Source organism: Sapajus apella, unplaced genomic scaffold, assembly GCF_009761245.1.
Source record: "Sapajus apella isolate SASKATOON/1434 unplaced genomic scaffold, GSC_monkey_1.0 scaffold128, whole genome shotgun sequence".
Lineage (NCBI taxonomy): Eukaryota > Metazoa > Chordata > Mammalia > Primates > Cebidae > Sapajus > Sapajus apella.
In genome coordinates, this window is record NW_022437068.1 from 4028708 (window position 1) to 4038016 (window position 9309).

The 9309-nt window shown below is 37.4% G+C and overlaps 1 pseudogene; it reads right to left on the bottom strand.

Annotated features, from left to right (window-relative positions):
* Positions 1 to 6280: 6280 nt before the first annotated feature.
* Positions 6281 to 7191, bottom strand: LOC116539371 (annotated as a pseudogene).
* Between the last annotated feature and the right edge of the window lie 2118 nt (positions 7192 to 9309).

Here is a 9309-nt window from a genome sequence, read left to right on the forward strand (position 1 = left end):
CGCTTCCATCATGTAATTTTTAAAATCTCCTATAGTGTCCACAGCATGTATTAGTCATATGAAAAGTTCAATAAACACTGTGAGATAAGTAAAGAATTCTGGAGTCCTAAGTCCTCGTTTTCCTAAGGAGAAGGCCCTTTACTTCATTCACAGTATTTGAAAGTTTGAAGAGAGCAAGTACAACTGTTCTTCAAAATCTTTGTATGCTATGGTGGTCATTTTACATGCTGGCTAGATTCTATTAATTTATAGTTATGAATAGGTTTCAGAAAATGAATCAGTAAAGAGAAATAAAGACTCAAAATTGTTTATGCCAATTTGTTTCTAAGTCCTAGTCCTTGTTCTAACCAGCACTTATTAACTTGTTGAGTCTTACCACACTTCTAATATTGCTATTAACATAATTCTTATTTCTAACAGGGTAAACTGAGGAAAGAAGTCAAATAATTTGCCCACAGACACAGCTTGCAACTAATGAACAGGAGAAGAGAGTCTGGGTTGAATCTACAGAGATCCTGAATCTAGAATCCTTGTTTTTAACCAATATTCTATAGTTAAAACTTTCTCATAGAGATTCATATGCCATCCATTAATGAACAGCTCCGTCCAACCAAATAAACAATGTATGTCAAAGAATTGCTTTTACTTTGCAAATGGAGCTTTAAGACAAGTCCCCTAACAACCTAATTATATAGCTGACACATAGCGAATTCATAATGAAATCATTTTTGAAAACTATCTACTAAGTGACAACTTCTATTTTCTACTAGAAGGGATGCAGAAAAGAGTATATCCAATGGGCCCTGTCTAGAACCACTTGACATATCTTCAGGGAGATCTTAAAGATAAAAATGAAACAAAAGGCAAGCATGCAGTAGGTAGTAAATAAGGAAGTGATAAAGATATTCAGCTCACATGACAAGTTCTGAATGGTTTGAAAAGAGGAAAATCACTGTGGGCTGCAGTGCTAGGAAAGATTGAGCTTCATGGTGTGAAGGGATTTGAACTAAATTTTATAGATGCTCCAAAATGTAGACCACTGGGAATGCCACAAAATCCTTTCCATTATAGATGAGTTAAGGAGTAAACACGTGGTTAAGAAAGAACATAGTATGTTTTTAAGATAAGAAGGATGTGAGTAGGACTAGAGGACATGGTGGATTTAACATAGGAGAGAGATTTGTGGTGAGACGGATCATCTAGTTTGATACTACATAAAACCTGGAGAGTAGGTAAATGCTTTACAATTTGAGATGTAGAAAATAGAAATCAGTGTTTTAGGAAGTAACTAAATAAAAGTGTTGTTCATGATATATAGAAACCTCTAGAAACTCAAGGCAGGGAAAGCAAATAGAAGGCCAGCAATCATTCAGTAATAAACGAATGAAAATCTGGCCTATAATGGTGACGATGGATAAGAAAAGTACTTAGTGAATAAATGGCTCAGGGGATACAGGGAAAGGGAGAGAGAAAATAAAAATTTAAAATAATAATAATTATTGTAACAACAACAACAATAGTAAGGTTGGATCCTGACTGGGGAAAAAAAAGTAATCATTTTATTAACGAAAATAGGAGGGATTCCAACCTGAGGTGGGAAAATGACTTCAGTATGTAAATTGTGAATTGACATTAACATATACAATATAAATGTTTCATAAATGTCTAGAGATTTCACACTGGTCCATTTTTGAGGAGATAAATTAGGAATTTGGACTTGGTGAATAGTAAACAATGAAGGTCTCAGTATAAATCATTATAATGATTGAGCTCTCTAAGAAGGAAAGTATGCCCATTAGTAAGAAGGAAGTTTCTTTGGGAATAGCTAGCATATGTATAGTCAGAAACAGGAAATAGAGAAAGTAACATGTTATAGTATATGAAAGTGGTAGGAACAGCATTAAATGTCTTCTCTTTTGGTGCAGATTTGGTATTAGAACAGCATTAAATGTCTTCTCTTTTGGTGCAGATTTGGTATTAAAAAATAGAATGTGGTCATCACAGAATTAAATGAAGTGTGATGTGAGAAGTGCAGAATAATAATTACAGAGTTCAGGTAAAGAAAAAAGCAGGCTAATTGATATGACAGAGTAGGCCAGATGTGATATTAACAGATTTTCTTCGAAGAGAAGGAACACTAAGTTCAAAGACACTGGGTGGAGCAGTGACAAATAGTGATGAGTTCCAGGCTTAATTTCAACTATAGTGGAAAACAAAGACCAGTAGAGTCAAAAGTGTTATTGAAAATTTGAGGAAGACTGAGAAGTGAACTAAGGCATCACTATAAATAATGAAGCCATCAGAAAGATTTCTGAGAGAAGAGCAAAAGCAGAAGGATGACCATTGGGTTTAAATTGCCCGAGGAAATGGAGAGGAATCACCAGAGGCACTTACAGGAGGGTAGTGGGTAACGCAGCTCTCTCTACATGTCCCTGATATGCTTTTACATGTCAGTAAAGCACAGAACTATACATTGCAAATTCTACTTTATAAAAACCTTAAAAAGTTAATAAGGTTTAGACAAAAAGTTTCATAGTTTTCATAGTTTTGTTATTTCTTTTCCCCATTAAATAATCCTTTCCTGTCTCATTTGATCACTTTACTGTCACATATAGATTAATTTATAGCTCATGAATAAACCAGATATGATTATCATAACCTACTATTGATTTTCAAGAAACATAACGGATAAAACAAAAAAATAAAATGAGTTTTACAAATCAAAACCACACTTTAATGTATTATTTAGGAGCTTGTGGAAATAGGATAATAATAACAACCCATCCACTGCCTGGATTTCAGAAGCTACACATTCTTCCCCTCTGTATATGTTTGCAGCCCATTTTCAGCTCACTCACTCCCAATCAGTGAGTGAGTCTGTTTCTCTATCCCTTGAATCTGGACATGGCCATGTGACTTTCCATGACCAATGAGACATTAGCAGTTGCTGTGTAAGCAGAGACTTATAAAATATCTTCACATATTGCGCCAGCGCTCATGTGGAACCCTGAGAACATCCCAAGGTACCCTACTGGATAATTACAGACTTGTGGCCTAATTACTCAGCACATAGTCTGTCAACTGCCAGGCATATGAGAGAGGCCATCCTTAATCACCCAGCCGTCATCTGACCCACCAGCTGGCTACAGAAATTTGAAGAGCTAACACAGACCAGAAGAACTACATAGCCAGCCCATAAACAGTAGAATAAATAAGCAGTTGCTTTCAGTCACTGAATTCTGGAATGGTTTGTTTTGCAATCAAAGTTAATTGATATCAACTAATCTTTGAAGTACTAGAGAATGAATTTTTAAAAACCATATTTAATTAAATTTAAATTGACATTCAGTAAAGTGTTAAAGCAAACTAAATATGGCCTGAGAAGGACTTCATACTTCTATATTTGAGTCCCTGTGGACGAACTGCAACCTAACTTAATAGGCAGAGAAGATTAAAAACCTAATTTAGGAGAATGCACCTATAACAATAGCTGAGTCTTGTCCAATCCCAGTGGCCATATTTCAACCATTCATATACTCCTCAGTGTCCAAACTGTTTTCAAACAAGGCAAACACCAGCCTGCAACCAGTCCAGCTATTCTGTACCTCACTCCCAATTTCTGCATGTCATTTCCCTTTTTTTGTCTATAAATCTTCCTCCACCATGTGGCTGTGCTGGAGTCTCTTTGAATCTGCTGTGATTCTGGTGGCTGCCCAATTTGTGAATTGTTCATTGCTCAATTAAACTCCCTTAAAATTAATTGGGATAAAGTTTTTCTTTTAACAACAGAAATAATTCTGGTCAAGAATTAGGAACCTCAGTATCCCCAGCCTCCCTCACCTGTGCAGATCTTACTTGGCTTGGCAATGATCTAATATTGGTATGCTAATTCCTATGTGAATCACTATCCCCAAGTCCACCCAGCATCTCTATCTTGCGATGAGTGTGTCAGTTTTCCAGTCTCCTTCTGTCCATCCTTCTCTCCATTTCTAATCAGCTTCACTAACTATAATAATTTCAGAGCCAACCACAGGTTTTTAGTAAAGATCAAGTTTTATAACAAACATTGGCTATAACTCTCTTTCACATGGACATAACTCAGCACTTTCTAATTCTGCAAGCAGAAACCTGGTTAGATCTTCTAACATGATGTACTGGGGCAGTCTTCTAAGCCTCAACACCTATGCAGAAAACTTTTCAGCTTCCTGTCTAGTTATGGTTATAATTCTCAATATAAAACTATACCATCCCAAAATATCCCTCATTATTCTGAGTTAAAAGCAATTGAGAAACAGCAGACACAGGAAAAGCTCATCCATCTAAAGAATATCAAAGCATAAATTTCCCTTTGTGAATGTGTCCCCTTCTCTCAGACCTGAAAGAAAAACCTTTATCACCAGAGAAGAAGCACCAAGATGAACCCACACAAATAAAACCTTACAAAATAACTATTATCTTCCATTAATTTACAGCATGTATTTATCTTCTCATAATTTACACCCTGTAGAATCCCCAACACCTTTCCTTTGTCTAGTCAGGTCTCTACAATTTCTCATGCTTTGTTAAAAGGGCATATAACTCTTCCAGGTCTAATCTCTTCTTCAGGTCTTTACTCCAGGCCTTCACTTTTTTTCAATGAATGACTCCTTGTATATGCAAAAATTAACATCAAATAAAATTTGTATGCTTTTTCTCTTATTAACCTTTCTTTTATCTGTTTAATTCAAAGATCCCAGCCACAGAAGCTAAGAGGATAGAGGAAATGATTTTTCTTCCCCTACATCTACCACAGGACATCTTTTGAGACACTCAGAAAATTTTGAATTCATGGAAGCCAGACTGAAACTAATTTATAGCTGGCAACAAAATGAAGGGGAGATTTCCTATTTTCCTTTTCACTAATCATTGCTGATTGCAGGTTCTACTCTCCATAATCAATGACCATGTAAGCCTTCCTTTTTCTTTGGACCATAAAAATTAACCTATGCTTCCCATCTTGCTAACTCCCTATGAACAATTTCCATTTTTTATTTTACCCTTTTTCTATCTTAGCAATGAATAATAAAACAATGCTTCATTACACCTTTTCAATAGTTGTAATTATCTAAATAGGTCATCTTAAAATTGATTTAGCTAATAAATGCAGATGGCTAAAAGTATCCTTTTCTGTTTTATGAAAACTGAAACTTGAAAAGCTAAAATTCTTACATTTTGAGAACGAATGTCTGCATTCTATAAGCAATTTAAAAATATATGCACTCTAAAAGCTGATTTTTAACCTTTTTAAGTAAAAAAAAAAAAAACATATTCAAATATGCTTTGAAACACTCCTAAAAAAGTAAGGAAATAGCCCTTCTAAAGAAAAGAGGAAGACATTTCCAGTGAAATATAATTATAACTTAAAAGTGAAGTATTGCTACCAGGAGTCTTGAAAATGCAATCTAAAAATATTATAAAGCTATTATTTACAAGTTTGAACCCTAATCACAAACATGAGAATTATATCTCATTGCAATTTGTTGACAGTATTCAGCTGGAGATTAAACAAAGGTCAATGTCTATAAATAAGAGAAAAGAAAGGCAGATAGGAGGCAACTTTCCTGTCATTTAACATGGTTGCTAATTCAATTAAAATTACAAACACGCATATCTATGAGATTTAACCAATTAATTTACTAATGGTATCTATTTTAACATTTAAAAGTGGTATTTTAACATTTAACTAATGGTATCTAATGGTATCTATTTTAACATTTAAAAGTGATTATCTTAAAATGCTGCTTTTTTTTTTTTGAAAAGCCAGGCTGTAGTGCAATGGCTCGATCTCAGCTCACTGCAATCTCTGCCTCCTGGGTTCAAGCAATTCTCCTTCCTCAGTTTCCCGAGTTTCCGGGTCCTCGAGATCAGGCAGCATTACTGTTGAAGGGAAAGATACAAATATTGTCAGGGTTCTTGCTGTGGTTCTGGATGTTCAGTAGCAGGCTCACTTGAAGGCGGAACTGACCCTGAAAGATCTCCCATCTACATTCAGAATTTGGGGGTGGGGAGGAAAAATCCAGGTCTTGGGGGAAAGTAAGGAGGAAAACCCCTCGGTGGATAGACATTTCTCACTGGAAATGGAGCATATAGTGGACCTGGGAAATCTCTTGGTGGAAAATCACGTGGAGAAACTCCAAACTCGGTTCCTGGAGGAGATGGGGGGAAAGGAGGTCCTCTTCTCATATGGGTAACATATGGGTAATGCTCTCGGGCTGTATTTTGTATTTGGAACATGAAGTGCCTAAAGATCTTTTTGTAAAAGTTCAAATTGAAACTCTCTTTTAGTTAATTTTTGTGTGTTATGAGCATTTTCTTTCCTTAAATCTTTGAGGTTTCCTTCAGCAGTCTGAGCTGCAAACCAGTTATCATGTGCTTTTTTCCCGTGGGGAATAATCTTCCTTTGATAAGAATGACTTGTTCTTTCCAACTCTTCTTCAAGATCCTTGGCTTGCTTTCTATAGGTCTCCAGCTCATTAGTGGTATAGTTCATCTTTTCATCTACTTTAGAAATTTTCTCTTTTTTCTCTAACTGGTAATTTTCCTCTACTGATAATTTTCCGTAAAGTTTCATTGCAGTTTCTTGATATAATTCAGTCATTACTTTAAGTTTCTCTTCAAGCTTCTGATTTTCACTTTCAAAATATGTGTTTTCTGACTGCAAAGATGCTTGTTCAATCTGAAGATTTTTAATATGCTTTCTAAGCTCTTTCTTTGTTTTATCAACTTCAGATAACTGAATATAAATTTGGTTCCTTTCTCCTATTAAAGTTTGTAAAGAAGCATGTAACTTAGCAGCATGAATCAGTTTCTTCAAAGCTCCTTTTGGAGGTTCACCTAAGCACCATTTTCTGATTGACTGTTCATCTCTAATTTCAAGTTATTATCATCTGCTCTGTCTTCTCCATGCATAGCAGCCCAAGCTTTCATCTCCAGCAAGTGTTCATTTGGAGTCTTGATGTGATCATCTTCACCATCTAGAACTTGTTCTGTGTGTACTTTGGAGTCTTCCAATGTTATTTTCTGTTTATTAAATTCACTCACTTGTTCTTTCCATACTTCAGCTTCTTGCAAAAGCTGTTTCTGGCTTTCCTGAAGTTGAGAATTTTCATTCAAAGCATCTTTCATTGCTATTTTCAGTTGTTCTCCATTCATTTGAAAATCTTGAAAGTCATTTTGGCTTCAACTATTTGTGATTTGGGAGATTTTGACTCATCTTGTACAGACTGTATCCTTTTTGAAATATTCGCCATCAACTCGTCTTGTTCAGAATGCTTAGATTTCTCTTCTTTTAACTTTTTCTAGACAGCGTATTTTGTCCTCAAGTTCAGAATTGGAGCTGTTCAGCTTTTCACAGGCTGCCTCCAAACTATGTGCTTCTGCTGCCTCCTTCTCAAAGCGGGCATTTTTTAAAAATAACTATTTCATAGCCTTCATACTCTTTTTGAACAAGGCTAGATTTTTCAGGTAGTTTACATTTTGGTTCAATCAGTCCAGAAAGCGTTACAGCAAGCTTTTTCTCTCTTCCCACATGAAGCTGACTCCTAAGTGATCTAAAACTTCTCCACAAAAAAAGGGGAACAGCCAAAAATCCAACAATAGCTGCCCATATCATTAATTCCCATGGAAAACCATAAGGATTAGAATCTGATTCCACACTTTCAGGCAGTATTCCCACAATCCTGCCTAGCTCCTCCAAGACCAGCCCCAAGTACGGCTGACGGGCAGCTCCGGGCTCCTCCATAGCACCAAGGCTGCTTGTCTGTCGCCGCAGTAATCCCGGCCTGCTGGGGTCACTATAAACACCAAGAACACAAAGCCGGCCGGGCGCAGTGGCTCAAGCCTGTAATCCCAGCACTTTGGGAGGCCAAGGCGGGTGGATTACGAGGTCAAGAGATCGAGACCAACCTGGTCAACACGGTGAAACCCCGTCTCTACTAAAAATACAAAAAAGTTAGCTGGGCATGGTGGCACGTGCCTGTAATCCCAGCTACTCAGGAGGCTGAGGCAGGAGAATTGCCTGAACCCAGGAGGCGGAGGTTGCGGTGAGCCGAGATCGCGCCATTGTACTCCAGCCTGGGTAACAAGAGCGAAACTCTGTCTCAAAAAAAAAAAAAAAAAAGAACACAAAGCCTTCAGTCTGGAACCCAATCTGCACGCTCAGCAATCGGAGTGGAGCTGGCTGCAGGGGGAGCTTGGGGACGCGGCGGGAGGCGGGGGGCACCAGAGAACAGGTAGCCTTCAGTCTGGAACCCGTATCCGCCTGGCAAACGGAGCGGACCACTGCAGGGCCAGCTGCAGGGGGAGCTGGGGGACACAGACACTCACAGGCCTCACAGACCCACGCTGCCCTCCCCGACCTCCTTGCTACACTTTACATCCTGAGGCAGCGCAGGTCCCACCGACCCTCATGTAACTTTTTTTTACTGGTAATGTATTGTGTTAATTACTTTAGCTTTTTAATAATAAAAATATTCGTCAAGGAGAGACTACAAATTTATATTTCTTCAAAATTGCCTTGGCCATTGTTCACATTTTGCTCTTCTATGTGAATTCTACTATCAACATGTGAAGTTTCATTAAAAAATCATTTTAGCTGTTTTTGTTTTTGTTTGTTTTCAGAAACAGGGTCTCACTCTGTCCCCAGGCTAGAGTGCAGTGGCGCAATCAGAGCTGACTATGGCCTCAAAACCCTGGACTCAAGAGCTCCTCCCACCTCAGCCTTCCAAGTAGCTAGCACTACAGATGTGTGCCCCCACACAGAGACATTTTGGCATTTTGAATTGCATTATATTTACAGATAATTTGGCACCTGATGCAAATTTCCATAGCTATGGAAATTAACTTTTTGCATGAAAGTAACATTTTCCCTCTTTAAGATTATCTTTTATGTCCTTCACAAACATTTTGTATCTACCTCACAAGGTTGTTAGGTGTTTGAACATATCTGAGACACTTAACATAATCCTCAGAGTAAATGTTCATTTAAAAAAATTTTTTTTAGGGACAGGATCTTGCTCTGTCACCCAGGCTAGAGTGCACTGGCATGATCATATCTCATTGCAGCCTTGACCTCCTGGGCTCAAGTGATTCCCCCATCTCAGCCTAAATGTTCATTTTCATGATCAACAATTGTTATTGTTAATCTCCTCATTCATTCATTCATTCATTCATTCACTTATTTTCTAAACTAACATCAAGTGCCTACTATGTGCCAGGTCCTGTGCTAATTTCCAGAGCTGAAAAATAGAGATGAAAATACTTTTCCTCTTT